The sequence below is a fragment of the Oncorhynchus mykiss genome, chromosome 2 (assembly GCF_057628025.1).
Source record: "Oncorhynchus mykiss isolate SJ-2025 chromosome 2, ASM5762802v1, whole genome shotgun sequence".
NCBI lineage: Eukaryota > Metazoa > Chordata > Actinopteri > Salmoniformes > Salmonidae > Oncorhynchus > Oncorhynchus mykiss.
The window spans coordinates 79,133,353-79,149,631 of NC_143023.1; the positions used below are offsets into that span (position 1 = coordinate 79,133,353).

A 16,279-nucleotide genomic window follows, 5' to 3' on the forward strand; every position below is an offset into this window, starting at 1 on the left:
AGGGAGGATGCGAGGGGATTGTAACTCACTCACTCTAACTCACCCTTACTCACTCTCTTTGTCTTTATCTCAGCCAGCTCTGCCTCTGTCTTTCTGACCATCCCTCACACACAGACATAGAGTTAAGTAACAGCAGGGGGCCTCAGGATTCCCAGAAGTTTCTCATTATGGGTACAAAGAGGTGGCCCAAACAAAGGCCTAACCTCCGCGCTGTGCTGGGACGCACACAGAGAGGTACGTATGGTTCAATCATGCCTTGTTACCAGGATGCTGATTATGCTTCCCTGGGTTATTTTTCCTGCAGTCAAATTACCAAATTTCCCTCATGGGTGGAATATTATTCATATTTTTTATAACTTCATAATTAATAGACATACTTTTTTTACATCGAAAATCTGGTGTGTCTATGTCAAACGGTTTCATTATATTTCAGTTTTCTGTGACGAATATAGAGTGTAGTATTGGGATGCAAACTGAAAATGTAATAAATGTCAACTCCATATCTGACATGGTAAAGGTATCTTCTTTTTTAAAGCCCATAACCACGTGTGTGAGGTGTATACTTTTGTTGCAAAGTAGATTTGTTTAAAACTACCAATAAACACTCTGTGTGACCCTGATTCATCGCACTGAAGTGAAAGGTTATTGTAGCATAAAACAGAGAGAGAGGGTCTGATGTGAAACAGCACAACGAGTCACAGTATCTCACCTTATTCTTAGAGAGAGAACCTTAACCCACCCATCTGATGTCAACTTAGAAAGGAGAATTTTATGATTGATTGTTTAACTGAGAACGTAATAGAGAAAGAATTGTGTCACACTGTATTGTGTTCCACTTGGACAGGCCTACAGTATCCTGTTTTCATCAGAAGAACCAGGGCAGGATTTGCTCTCACATAGACAAGTGTGTGTAAGTTGCCTCTGCATGTCACTGTATTTAGCACTAAACTACATCCTAATGGAATTACTGTGTGTTTATAAATGTGAGTTTTGGAACAGGGCCATGGCAAAGCTTTTTGACAGGCCATGTCACAGGACCTAATGTGGTAATAAGGCTGTCAACCTGTCAGTTAAGAGATGTTGACTGAAATGTTTTATTTTTTGACATTTTTATTTCACCTTTATTTAACCAGGTAGGCCAGTTGAGAACAAGTTCTCATTTACAACTGCGACCTGGCCAAGATAAAGCAAAGCAGTGCGACACAAACAACAACACAGAGTTACACATAAACAAACATACAGTCAGTAACACAATAGAAAAGGTCTATGTACTGTGTGTGCACATATAGAAGATTAGGGAGGTAAGGCAATAAATAGGCCATAGAGGCGAAATAATTAGCATTAACACTGAAGTGATAGATGTGCAGATGATGATGTGCAAGTAAATATACATACTGGGGTGCAAAAGAGCAAGAATATAAATAACAAAATGGGGATGAGGTAGTTGGGTTTGCTATTTACAGATTGACTGTGTACAGGTACAGGGATTGGTAAACTGCTCTGACAGCTGATGATTAAAGTTAAAGAGGGAGATATAAGTCTCCAGCTTCAGTGATTTTTGCAATAAGTCAATGTTGAAGACATCTCATTTGTGTACATCCAGGACAATTTGACAGGGTTCACAATGGGGATGATATGCAGTCCGTCATGTGAACTACAGAGAGAAAATGTATGTGTGTGTGTGTGTGTGTGTGTGTGTGTGTGTGTGTGTGTGTGTGTGTGTGTGTGTGTGTGTGTGTGTGTGTGTGTGTGTGTGTGTGTGTGTGTGTGTGTGTGTGTGTGTGTGACAGAGAGAGAGAAAGAGAGAGAGAGAGTGAGAGAATGTGTGTGTCTTTGTGCGTGGCCTTGGTATTGCTGATTTTGACTGTCCTCTTTGTCCAGTGCAGTGGAACATCTTGACCAGCAGTAACCCTAGATAAATTGCTAGTGTCAAACACACACACACACATTTCTGACCTGTATTTCATTAGTGGGCAACTTTCCCTTTGAGGCTTTGAAGGCTCTGTTGCATACAGTAGCTGCAAGACTTCACTTTTGGAGAACCGGTGGCTTTGATTGGCTTGAAGTGATCCCTTATGTGGCAATTATCTCAGAGGATTTTCATAGGCCATCAAACTTGTTAGCAAAGAGGCAAGTCAGTGGTTCTCCCCTGGGTCTGGGACTGCCTGTCTAGAGGTGTTTAGAAGATGAGCTCTGAGGAGATTTCATAATCACAGCCACCTGCTGGCTAATCTGCTGTGTGTGTGTGATCTTGCTCTAGCTCTGATAATATGAAGGAGCCGGAGGCCACAAACAGGGTGAAATGTTCAGGAATCCAGAGTTCAATTTGCTCTGGTTGGCTACTAGAAACCATTATGTCTGCTTCTTTACATAGGCATGGACATTTCACAAACACATTAGTTGCAAACTTACTCTTACTCATGCCATTTTAATTTAATTTTGTACAGGGATGCCAAATAATTATTACATATTTTATTTTTAATTTTTTAATTTCAACTTTATTTAACCAGGTAGGCTAGTTGAGAACAAGTTCTCATTTACAACTGCGACATGGCCAAGATAAAGCAAAGTAGTTTGACACATACAACAACACAGACTTATACATGGAATAAACAAACATCAGTCAATAATACAGTAGAAAAAGTATATATACTGTGTGTGCAAATGAGGAAAGATAAGGGAGGTCAGGCAATAAATAGGCAATGGTGGCAAAGTAATTACAAAATAGCAATTAAACACTGGAATGGTAGATGTGCAGAAGATGAATGTGCAAGTAGAGATACTGGGGTGCAAAGGAGCAAGATAAATAAATACATACAGTATGGGGATGAGGTAGTTGGATGGGCTATTTACAGATGGGCTATGTACAGGTGCAGTGATCTGTGAGCTGCTCTGACAGCTGGTGCTTAAAGCTAGTGGGGGAGATATGAGTCTCCAGCTTCAGTGATTTTTGCAGTTTGTTCCAGTCATTGGCAGCAGAGAACTGGAAGGAAAGGCGGCCAAAGGAGGAATTGGCTTTGGGGGTGACCAGTGAAATATACCTGCTGGAGCGCATGCTACGGGTGGGTGCTGCTATGGTGACCAGTGAGCTGAGATAAGGCGGGGCTTTACCTAGCAAAGACTTGTAGATGACCTGGAGCCAGTGGGTTTGGCGACGAGTATGAAGCGAGGGCCAGCCAACGAGAGTGTACAGGTCGCAGTGGTTGGTAATATATGGGGCTTTGGTGGCAAAACGGAGGCCACTAGCATCTCATAGCATCTCTACTTGCTCTATCTCAATATGTCAGTAGTTTTGTTTGGCACAATTGCTTGAGTGAGGGTAGAGAAGAAAGGCATTGTTCATAAGAATATGTTATTATGAGAACTTTGATCAACTAGCTAGATATCATTTTACATTTGAGTGTATGAGGATTCGCCCACTCAGAGGTACAATTTTAAACTGTAATATCAAATGTTCTCTTTTCCACATCATTATCAGCATCTCTCTGAGCGGTTTTGAGACAGTAATTTAGTTGTTTCCTCAACCGTAACCAAGAGGCAATCTATGCTTGTTCGACCATTTACATGTTAGAGAATCCACTTCATGGAATAGGTCATCAAGACTCTGTAACACCTTTCCTCCACTTTGTAGGCTGTATCTCCCTATTCCTAGGCATGGTACAACCTCAAGTGTTTGCTAAGAGGTACATTTAAGCGTGTTCTTTTACAGTCATCCAGGCCAGTGTGTGATCCCATCTCCCATTCCCTCTACATGGCAAGTGGCTAAGAGGCTGGTAGGCAGGGAGGCACCCGAGGGGTGAACAGATATCCGGGGCCTACATGGCCCAGCTCCAATTATCTCTACCTCACAGCTACATTGTGATGCTCCAGTCATGAGAACCGTCATCGGACTCCTTGGAACACACTGGGAAACTGCAGTTCCATTTACATCTCCCTGGCCCTCCCTGGCCCTCTCTGGCACCACATGCAATATAACCAGCAGCACACTGGAAAGTCTAAAGAAGTAGTCTAAAGCAAAAACTCACAGTGTAGTTAGATTCACACGAGCCTTGCCTTGCGTGCTATACAGACATTTCACTGCATTGTACGGTGTGGAGTACTGTTGTACGATGTATTGTGCTGTTTTGAATTGGGATAGTTCTTTGGTGTGTGAAAGAGGTGGTGTGGGAAAAGGCTTGTTAAGCTGTGTGTTTAAAGCTGTTTAAAAGGCTGCTGTCATAGTCTCTGGGTATATCTGATGGCTCTATTACTCACTGCGCCTTGAGGTTTTACTTTCTTTAGTTGAAATGAGAATCCAAGGTGCCTACTGCCTCCGTTAATCTATCAAGTGTGTGTTTGTGTGTGTGTGTGTGTGTGTGCAGCAGCAGCCAAAGAGCTTCCTCTCTAGTCTCTCTTCCACTTCTCTGTGGTGCGTGGTGCGTTGCTAGGACAACTCCTCTGGGTGCTGGCTGCATCGCTACGTCTCTCTCAAAGCCGGAGCTTGGGGAACCTCCTCGCCCCGGGAACGCAGCATAAAATTGGAATAATCGCTGTCGATTATGGTACACAATGGCCTGCTGCTTCTGAAAGATTCATTCATTCCGGAAAAATAGAACTGTGGAGGGAGGGGGAGGCCAAGGGGTGGCGAGAAAGGGGCACCTCACTCCCCTCTCCGCTCCTCTTCTTTGCTCTCCCACGGTGGGCATAGGCATGACATCAGCGGCCCTCAATGGGACTGGCTTTCTGGACATGCCTGCTGCCCGCTGCCCCCCTCCAACCCTCCATACCCCCCTTCCTCCCCTCCCTCCCTTTCTCGCCCCTGCCAGCTTGGACCCAGTGCTTGGATGGGCGACTTGGGGCCAACACCACTGTTTGCGTGAGAGACAAAAGCCCCTCGGAGGGAGAAGAGGGGAAGCGGAGTGCTTCACATGGTCCCAGCCAAAAGCAGAGATGGCTGCCTCCCTCTGCTCTCCTCCTAGCAGGCCTCTCCTTTGGCTTGGTGGTGGTGGTGTGACTCCCGTATGCCTGTATCGTCCTCTCCCCCTCCTACCTCATCCCCAAAATGGTCTCTTTCCTCTCTGAGCTAGAGCTCTTTGAAAGAGTATGACATGTCAAGGTTTTTCGGATGAGTGATTTCTCATGCCACAACCTCTACTGACAGTGATTGCATTCCCCTGGCTTTTGTTGGGCTGATGGCCATTTGTCTGGGAGAGGAAATAGCTTTCCAACACATTTCCTTCATTTGATCTATAATGATGTGGTACTGCTCTATAGGTTGTGTAATCCCATGCTGCTGTGAAACAGGGGACAAATCAGTATGACACCCAACTCTAGAGCTTTTCTCCTTAGTCTGTGAAGTCGACTTTCAGTCGACAATCCGTTTTTGATATTGTCCTCCTAATGTTCCATATGGCCTAACGTTTCCCTGACAGTAGATGCTGTCTGTCACATATGGAAACATGGTTTCTATCTTTATATCAATCTGATGGATAAACTATTATATAACATTAGAAGATAAATATACAGAGACTGAAAAACAGCTTCTATCTCAAGGCCATCAAACTGTTAACTAGTCAACACTAGCCGGCCTCTGCCCAGTATCCTACCCTGAACTATAGTCTCTGTCACTAGCCAGCTACCACCTGGTTACTCAAACCTGCACCTTAAAGGCTGCTGGCTATGTACATAGAAATGGAACAGTGGTCACTTTAATAATGTTTACATGTTGTTTTACTAATTTCTTATGTATATACTGTACTCTAGTCAAGGCCTATATTTAACTATTGCTGTACATGTACTATTCTATCCTATGTATTCTACAGACATATTACCTATACCTGAAATATCCATATACTGTCCATAATTTCTATACATCCCATCATATATATTTATTTATACTCTGGACCGACATTGCTCGTCCTAATATTTATATATTTCTTAATTCCATTCTTTTACTTTTTAGATTTGTGTGTATTGTTGTTTATTGTTAGATATTACTGCACTGTTGGAGCTAGGAACACAATAATTTCACTACACCCGCAATAACGTCTGCTAAATATGTGTATGCGACCAATACAATTTGATTTGATATATACAGTTCTTCATCTCATGTACATGGCAACATTCTGACGCATATACAGATATATTTTAGGATTAAAAGTTGATCAGTAACCGTCATGATGGGACTTATTCTCTCTATATTGTATATTGACCACTATTTTCCTGCATATAGTGCATCCCTTTGACCTCCGCATTACCAGGAAGCAGAGGACAGCTGATGCAACATTTCCCCCTGCACCAGTATTGAGGACGCTGGTTGACGGACACCGTATATGGTCTGATGACATAGCTGGACACTGCTTCCCATTAACGTCTCATCCTCTGACCATGACGGCAATGTCAGCATTATATAGATCAAATCTTCAGTTAAACATTAAGAAGCTTAAGAAGCATTGACCATGCCATACAATTAGAGAGCTCTCCTTTCTCTCAGTCTCTCTCACTGGCCCCTCCAGAGGATATGAAGCCCAGACGAGAACTTGATAACCCAGGGGGGTTACAGCTAAAACCAGCCAATGCGGAATAGCTGGAGCAACCCCCCCTCCCTAAACTGGAGTGTTGACTCCTCCCTCTAGCCCCCTGTGTGGTGTGTGTGAGAGATTGTGTGTAGTTCCTGTGCACAGAAGCCTGGTCCACTTCAATGGTAGTGACAGACATCAGGACTGACTGCGAAGCTTTGGGCAGTGTGGCTGAGGTGGGATGCTTGTCTCTCTCTGGATGCTAACAAAATACTGCTGGCCTACTATGAACTGTAGCTGAGTTTTTGGAAGATCCAATTGAATTACACAGAGCTCAATATGCTGAGGTGTGTTGACTTCGGATGTACTTACGACAATGTCGGGAGCACCAGTGTTTCCACCTTGTCTTTCTACTGGCTGATTGACACTTTCTGTACAGCATAGCATGAGGTAGAATATTATCTAACCTTGGTCAATGTACACAGCACCCAGCTAGCACGTACCGCTGTAAGAACCATATGTTTCTATAGTGGGAATTCCAGTACCTCAGCATAACGTTTTCTACAGGTTTCCTCATTGTTTTATTTAAAGTCATGTTCTCAGAACATTAAGAAAACTTTCCATAAAAACCATAAGAAAACATTAGTAACATTCAAAGAACGTTCTAAGAATGTAATATAATAACATTTACATTCCATTCTCAGTGTCAGCAAAACTCTCTCTATCCTCTATCTTGTTAAGTGTTGCCAGGTGGGTTCGCTATGTCCACTAATTGGCCACACCTGCTCTTAATCTGTTTGAATAGACTAAAATGAACAGTTTTGTGTCAAAACAGTTCAGCTAAGCCAGCATTGTTATTAATAGTCATATTGAAGCATGTTCTCAGAATGTTATTTAACCCTTGTGCTTCGCTGAAGAAAAATGATGTCCATTGTGGTATGGGTCAGATTGACCCGCACAGTTTAAACACACTCAAGGCAGTCAAAGAATCCTGTTAAAACAGCCAAGACTTTATTTTGTCTTGTCAAACTTTTCAGAAAGAAGAAATACAATAACATTTTATTTAAAAAAATATTTAAGAACTATTTGTTAAACATATTTCCTTTCTCAAAAACAAGCATTTTCTGTTTGGAGCTCATTTTTGAGTCTGTGTCAGAGATCTGCTGCTCTCACACTGAGAAGGAGAAGCTTGGGAAAGCTCCTTTTCACCCAAACATAATTATAAGAGTGCAGCCAGAACCAGTCTAAACAAAATATGTCAAATACACTTGTTTATTTTGGACCTGTGCAAATATCGAGCTTCAATGCCATACAATGCCATACAACACTCCTTCCGTGGCCTCCAACTGCTCTTAAACGCTAGTAAAACCAAATGCATGCTTTTCAACCGTTCGCTGCCTGCACTCGCACGCCCGACCAGCATCACCACCCTGGATGGTTCCGACATAGAATATGTGGACATCTATAAGTACCAAGGTGTCTGGCTAGACTGCAAACTCTCCTTCCAGACTCATATCAAACATCTCCAATCCAAAATCAAATCTAGAGTCGGCTTTCTATTTCGCAACAAAGCCTCCTTCACTCACGCCGCAAAACTTACCCTAGTAAAACTGACTATCCTACCGATCCTCGACTTCGCCGATGTCATCTACAAAATAGCTTCCAATGCTCTACTCAGCAAACTGGAAGCAGTTTATCACAGTGCCATCCGTTTTGTTACTAAAGCACCTTATAGCACCCACCACTGCGACCTGTATGCTCTAGTCGGCTGGCCCTCGCTACATGTTCGTCGCCAGACCCACTGGCTCCAGGTCATCTACAAGTCTATGTTAGGTAAAGCTCTGCCTTATCTCAGTTCACTGGTCACGATGGCAACACCCACCCATAGCACGCGCTCCAGCAGGTGTATCTCACTGATCATCCCTAAAGCCAAAATCTAATTTGGCCGCCTTTCCTTCCAGTTCTCTGCTGCCTGCGACTGGAACGAATTGCAAAAATCGTTGAAGTTGGAGACTTTTATCTCCCTCACCAACTTTAAACATCTGCTATCTGAGCAGCTAACTGATCGCTGCAGCTGTACATAGTCCATCGGTATATAGCACACCCGATTTACCTATCTCATCCCCATACTGTTTTTATTTTATATACTTTTTCTGCTCTTTTGCACACCAGTATCTCTACCTGCACATGTTCATCTGATCATTTATCATTCCAGTGTTACTCTGCTAAATTGTAATCATTCACTCGTATGGCCTATTCATTGCCTACCTCCTCATGCCTTTTGCACACAATGTATGTCGATTTTTTTTTCTTCTACTATGTTATTGACTTGTTTATTGTTTACTCCATGTGTAACTCTGTGTTGTTGTCTGTTCACACTGCTATGCTTTATCTTGGCCAGGTCGCAGTTGCAAATGAGAACTTGTTCTCAACTAGCCTACCTGGTTAAATAAAGGTGAAATAAAAATAAATAAATAAATCTATACGCATGAAAGCCTCCTGGTCAAAAGGATCCACAACATCATGTTTGTATACAAAATCTACACAGACATTCCACAACACATTATTTAATTTCATGGAGAAAAAGAGAGGTTAACTAGTATTTTAGACAATTCAAAAGTGGAAATGGTTCAAATTGACCCACAATGTAATAGGAGGGTTAATTACCTTCAAATAAGCTAGAATTTCCATTCTCAGAACATTAATAAAACCTCCCAGGAAGAGTTTCAAGGATCCATGTAAAACGCTCTCAGAAGCTCCCTGCAACCGAAAAATGTATGTTTCTAGAACAGGAAAAATGTTCACTTCCGTTCTCAGAAAGAAAGAAAAAAACGTTCAGTTTGACTGGTCAGGAAACCTATTTCTTCATTCCCAGAACCAATGGGAAAACACAAACATACATTCCCAGAACTTCCAAGGAACCAAATGTGCTTGCTGGGCACTCACTACACCAGAGATGAAGTGCATTCCTGTAGTCCTCTGCTCATCTCTTTTCATCTCTGGCACATTGATCCTCTTCTTGATCAATGAAAGGGCTTTTGTGGGCTGGTGCCTCCAATGAGCAGAGAAAACCTGCTCTGTGGGAACATGCAAAGGTTTCAATGTGTCTAGTACATTTTCTATAGGCTGTTTATACTCACCTGATAGGGATTATTGTCATAACAATTGATGCTAACTGGTACAAAAATCAAGTCCAGGAAACAGAAATATATTTTTGCATGGAAAGATCAGACCTGTGACCTAGTGTTCTAAATCATTATGCACAATGTGACGGTACTCTCTGTGCCTGGAAATATGTCTGGCCAGGGTGGTTTGACCTTAATTCCATTACAGGGAACTAAAGAAAAACAGAAAGGGGATGTTCAGGTTTTTATGGCTACTGTCCCCATGTACACAGAGAGCTAATATTAATAATATGCAATCTCTCCTGGCTCAAAGTGGAGGAGAGATTGACTTGATCATTACTGGTATTTATGAGAGGTATTGACATGTTGAATGCACCGAATTGTCTGTTTGAACTAATGGCACCCAGCTCAGACACCCATACTATAAGGGCACAAGGCGAGACCCAAATGTAGACACAGGAGGCAGATGGTTGAGCTCCGATATTTATTATACCAAAATGGGTAGGCAAAAGGCAGGTCGGGGACAGGCGAGAGTTCATAAACCAGGTCAGAGTCCAAACAGTACCAGGCGATAGGCAGGGTCGAGGTCAGGACAGGCAGAGTGGTCAGGCAGGAGGATTCGGCGTCAGCACAGGCAAGGGTCAAAACCAGGAGGGATAGGAAAAGCAGAGACTGTGAAAAATAGGAGAAACGCTGGTTGACTTGGCAAAACAAGACAAACTGGCACAGAGAGATGGGAAACACAGGGATAAATACACCGGGGACTAACAGGGAAAAGAGGAGACACCTGGAGGTGAGTGGAGACAATCACAAGGACAGGTGAAACAGATGACACATGTATACCCCAGAAGACATGCCACAAGAGGTCTCTTCACAGTCCCCAAGTCTAGAACAGACTATGGGAGGCGCACAGTACTACATAGAGCCACATCAAGTAACTGAGGCAAGCAGTAAAATAGATTTAAAAAACAGATATAAATACACCTTATGGAACAGCCAGGACTGTGAAGCAACACAAACATAGGCACAGACACATACACACACACACACACACAAAATAACATACACACATGTACACATGGATTTTGTTCTTTAGACATGTGGTAGTGGTGGTGTAGGGGCCTGAGGGCACACAGTGTGTTGTGAAATCTGTGAATGTATTGCCTTGGCAGCAGCTTATGGGGATCCATAATAAATACAAATACATGTCACCTCTCACCTACTGTGTATCAAGCCTTTAATGGCCTAGTGAGAAGTGCACCTACTAAGAAACCCAATGTCCTTTTCATGATTAATAATACCAGCATTTATGGGTGACAATGCACCTACAGTGTATATTCTATGTGGCAGTAAAATGATAGACAGCCTACTGTCACACACTGAAATGTCACATTTCCCCATGTGTTCTGATGACACCAATGTGAAGTTAGATATGCCAAAAAATATATGGATATGGACAGACAGGGTGTTTTCTGCTGCAAAATGAATTTGCCACCAATGCAGGATAATGAAGCTGTCGTTCAACCTGACATTTCCAGGGATACATCATTGTCATGGTAAAGAAGTGACAGTGATGGGAGGTGTTCACTGATATACAGGCATCCGATATGCCCTACTGTATCACAGTGAGTGGATACATGCCTTAGCTTAGTGACTGACACCTTCACATCACCTGGGCCAGCAGCCACTAGCTACTGTTCTGAACTCAAATACTCTGACCAGGCCTCTGAGGCCTCCAATTAAATCAAATCAAATCAAATTAAATGTTATTTGTCAAATGCGCCGAATACAACAGGTGTAGAAATGCTTACTTGCGAGCCCTTAAATGGAAGGACCTTTTTTTTCAATTTTCGTCTAAAATGACATACCCAAACCTAACTTCCTGTAGCTCAGAACCTGAAGGAAGGATATGCATATTATTGATACCATTTGAAAGGAAACATTTTGAACTTTGTGGAAATGTGAAATGACTGTAGGAGAATTTTACACATTCGATCTGGTAAAAGATAATACAAACAAAAAAACATGCATTTTATTTCTACATTTTTTTCATCATCTTTGAAATGCAAGAGAAAGGCCATTAAATCACATAGTAGTTTAGGTGCAATTTAGATTTTGGCCATCAGATGTCAGCAGTGTATGTACAAAGTTTCCGAATGATCCAATAAAGAATTGTATTACTGCAAGTCTGCCCAAATGTGACAAATTGGTCAATTTATACATTTTAAAGTTCATAATTATAGAGAACATACAAAAATGATATGGTAATAAAACATGTACATTTACACACTCCCAAGAATGTCATAAACGATAGATAATTAGCTTCCCTACAGAAAAGACACTAACCTTCACACATCAAGATGGCCGGGAGGGGTGGGTGCGGGGCCAGACACAGCAGGGGCTCAAACTGTAGAACCCAGTTCGTACATTTGAATATAAAAATGTATTTTATCAAACAAAACTGTGCTACATTTTATCTCTGGGACCCTCATGATGACAAATCAGAGCAAGATTACTGAATGCAAGTACATTATTTACCTTCACATGTGAATGTATCAAACCAGATAAAAGTGTTTTGTTGTTGTGCACTCTCCTCACACAACAGCATGGTATTTAATAGCTACAATAAATTGGACACTTCAGTTAGATCAACAAGAATTTAAGCTTTCTGCCCATATAAGACATGTCTATGTCCTGGAAAGTTGGCTGTTACTTGCAACATCATTCTAGTCACATTAGCACCTGTTATCAACAACCGTCCCGGTATAGGGACACCGATCCCATGAAGGTTAACCAACAATGCAGAGTTTAAAAAAAAGTAAGGTAAGTAAGTAAGATTTTTTTTTTTTAATGAATAAACTAAAGTAAAAAAAGTAACACAATAAAATAACAATAGCGTGCCTATATACAGGGTGTACCGGTTTCAAGTCAATGTGCGGTTATCCAGGTTAGTCGAGGTAGTTGAGGTAATATGTGACCGACTGGTTCGATTCAGTCTTATGTAGCAAAATTTGAAATTGTGTTTTTTACATTGGACAAAAGTAGAGACTCAGAGCTAGAAAATGGTATATCATACACTACAGTTGAGGAACGATGTGAAGGTAATTCTGCTTTGAAAGTTGATAAACTTGTAACCTCACTTTTGATAAAAATGTACTAAACAACCAACGATTTATGCCCGGGGTGTAGTGGAGGATTATGTTATGCCCGGGGTGTAGTGGAGGAAGGAGTCAGACGCAGGAGACAGAGAGTTCAGAGTAGGCACTTCTTTATACACCGACCAGGTGAAAACCGACGCCACTCAAAACAAATACCCCAAAACACAGGGGAACAAAACAGTATAACAAAAACAGCTCACGTACACGGACAACCGTGACATACATGCGTGTACAACGAGTACACATGAAACAAACCCGCACACCCAGCAGGTGGGACGGCTGGCTAATAAAGCCCAACTAATAACCTAATTGACAACAGGTGTAACTAATAAACAGACAAGGAGGAGGAGGAAAAAAATCAGTGGTAGCTAGTAGGCCGGTGACGACCACCGAGCGCCACCCGAACGGGAAGAGGAGCCACCTTCAGTAGGAGTCGTGACAGATTTCAAGACTAAAGGCTGTCTTATACTACTGGTGTGTTCGTAAATTTAATCTGAAGTGCCAGAGTATGCTCTGCAGGTTCCTAAACTCAGAGGGTTGTCAGATTGTTAGTTCGTAAATTCCGAGCATTATGCTCTTTGGGGGGTAGGGTTGATCCGAGCGTAGGGTAGTAGAGTTGAGTAGCGGTCTGACCTAACAACAGCAGTCAAGCACCCAAGCTAACTTGGTGTTGGTGACTACAACTTTGCTGCTTGAAAAAAATTTATTATGCTTTTTTGCCAACGTTTACTGACACCGGTATTTTTCAACGGGCGCTGAGCGTTCGTAAATTCGTCAGTTATTCTGCGCTCTGGCACACTCAGAAGAGAGTGCTCTGAAATCAGAGTAGATAACCAGAGTGAATTTACCAGCTATTTCTATCCACAGTTGTCGCAGTGACATAAACATTCTATTGAAATAGTTACTTTCATGGTGGAGTCTTTTGTTTAGACAAGTAGCTAAACAATGAACCATAATCCCAACTCATAACATTACTACCCTGCATGAATCTGCAGGTAGCTAACCAACCGGGTTCAATGTTAGCTAGCTAACATTAGATTGTAAATAGCAATGCAAATAGATATGAAATGCAAATAATATTTCTACACAGATCATACATGTAACATTAGCTAGCTATCCAGCCAGCTAACGTTAGCTACCTAGCTAACTGTACACTTTACCTTGAAATTAAACAACTTTCTGACAAAATTATAAATGTGTATTATCTGAAAATGTAGCTAGCTAGACTCTTACCCATATACATGGATGGACACTTCTCTCTCTATGTCACGGATGCCATGGTTGCCCTTAGTTTGGAGATGTAGTCCGGAGACAGGTGTTTTATACAACAGCCTTCTGTTTGTTCTCTTTTCAACTCCTTCTGCATATTTGCAATCAAACGCCAGAATTTTCTCCATCTCCTTAGCTATCATACTCTAATTACACTGATTTCAAAACTCTGTCCTCCAGAAAGTGGAGAGCAACACTACTGCAGTTCTACTACGTGACATCTTTCAACAAAAAAAACACGTTAGAAAGTATTACCTACACATACAAACCAGCTCATATTGTAGACTAAAGTGGGCTAAATGGCAGAACAATCCAAACTCATCTCTCGGCATATCCAGCCCACTCATTATCTCAGCCAATCATGGCTAGTGGGATGTTTGCTGACTTTTTCTGTGGCTAAACCAACTAGGCTTGTAATTTAACAATTGTATTTGTATTTACAGATGGCATACATGTTTGTAATTAAGGCACATGAAAGTTCACATGTTCCAGGAGACATTTCTGTCCAAAAATAGATTTAGACTAAATTGAGAATTGTTGTCCAAATCAGTGTTTCTCAGTTCTCTCCTCATGGACCCCCAGTTAGAGAGTTTGATTCAACTTGTCTATTAACACAATAATAACTCCTATGGAATTGTAACAATATAATGTGGCTAACCAGAATAACAAAACGTGTTTTTCATAATATCATTTGTAGAACCTTTGAGATTGAGAAAGATACATGTTATGTAAAGATAAATGTTATGTAAAAAACATTAAAAAGGTTTCTATATACTGTAGCACCAAAAAGGGTTGTAATGATAGCAGAACACTTTTTGGTAATGATAGCAGAACCCTTTTTGGTGATATAACCTCTTTTTAATGGTTCTTTATAGAACCTCAGGAAATTGTTCATTATAGCACCATAAAGGTTTCATTCAGAACCTTATGAGCATGTTTTTTTTATAGAACCTTCAAAAAAGCATTCGATATAGCACCAAAAATGGAACTGCTATTATTCTGAGTCAAAGAACCCTTATTTGGAAATATATTGAACAATTTGTTTTAAGTGTGTGTTCCTATCGATTGGTCCAGCTTACCACCTACATAAACATTATGCAACCCTATTTTTACAGCGATAAAGCTGTCATGTAATACCATCTAATGCTCTTTATAGGGTAGCCTAGTGGTTAGAGCGTTGGACTAGTAACCGGAAGATTGCAAGTTCAAAACCCCTGAGCTGACAAGGTACAAATCTGTCGTTCTGCCCCTGAACAGGCACTTAACCCACTGTTCCTAGGCCGTCATTGAAAATAAGAATTTGTTCTTATCTGACTTGCCTAGTTAAATAAAGGTAAAAAAAAAATTGAAGCAATGACGGGTTTAGATCTAATGTTGTGGTTCATCATTCATTCTGCTTTTAAAGTCTCTAAAAAGCTTTGAAATAAGCCCCTCGTTCAGAGTCAGAAGAAAATTAGAACATTAGGAACTCTCATCCTAAACACCAGCAGTCAAATGCACACAAATACTCTATAATGCAATCAAAATCAGCCAGAGGCCAGGGAAATGCCAACAAAACTCTCCAGGGAGGTTCCCAGTGAGGTAATGGGAGGGGGACATTAATGGTGAACTGATTTCAGCTGACTTCTCCAGCAGCCCAGAGGAAAACACAGGTTCCCCTTGCGGTGTGCCACGGTCACCCCCTGAGCCTTCACTGAGAGAAGATATAGGGAAAGAGGGGATGTAGAGAGGTGGAGGAGTCAGTCTATAATAGAGCCTATTGGAGATGACGGGGAAGGGTACAAGGGTAACAGACAGACTGACTGACAGTTTGATCTCATCTGGACCATATACAGGATCTCTCTTCTTTTCTTTATATCACACATTATTTCTCAACACCATCCTTTCTCCTCTTTCTCTCTACCTCATATTTTCAATATTTCTCAATTGTATGTCCTGAGGTTACACTCAGTATGGCCTACAGGAACTTAAATGGAACTGAAATGGGGCTTTTGACCAGTAATTACCAGTCTGTCTATACTCTGCAATACTATTGGGCGAATCATGTAGATGTTTTAAGTATCCTAACTAATTGAATGGGAAGTGATTGCTCATTTGACCAGCCTAAACAAGTTGAGTCCATTTCTGTTGAGTTGTGAGTGTGCTAATTGGAAAAATGAGAGTAGAGGAGAGGCAGCTGTGGCTGTCACACAACACTCAGGGATTGAGGAGAATGATGATGACATGTTGG

At 41.5% G+C, this 16,279-nt stretch overlaps 1 protein-coding gene and 1 long non-coding RNA gene across 9 annotated transcripts in view; one reads left to right on the top strand and one right to left on the bottom strand.

The window, feature by feature from the left end:
• Window positions 1-16,279, bottom strand: part of LOC149985241 (uncharacterized) — a 1,026,866-nt gene that overhangs the window by 591,213 nt on the left and 419,374 nt on the right. The window lies entirely within an intron of this gene.
• The window catches only part of LOC110497158 (excitatory amino acid transporter 2), a 79,371-nt gene that overhangs the window by 41,306 nt on the left and 21,786 nt on the right, over window positions 1-16,279 (top strand). For 2 of the 8 annotated variants that reach the window (XM_090208718.1, XM_090208732.1), the window contains exon 1: window positions 850-910. The exons of the other annotated variants lie outside the window; for them this stretch is intronic. The gene's annotated coding sequence lies outside the window, so the exon portion shown is untranslated. Of the gene's footprint in view, window positions 1-849; window positions 911-16,279 lie in introns of those variants that run through there. 8 annotated transcript variants of the gene reach the window in all.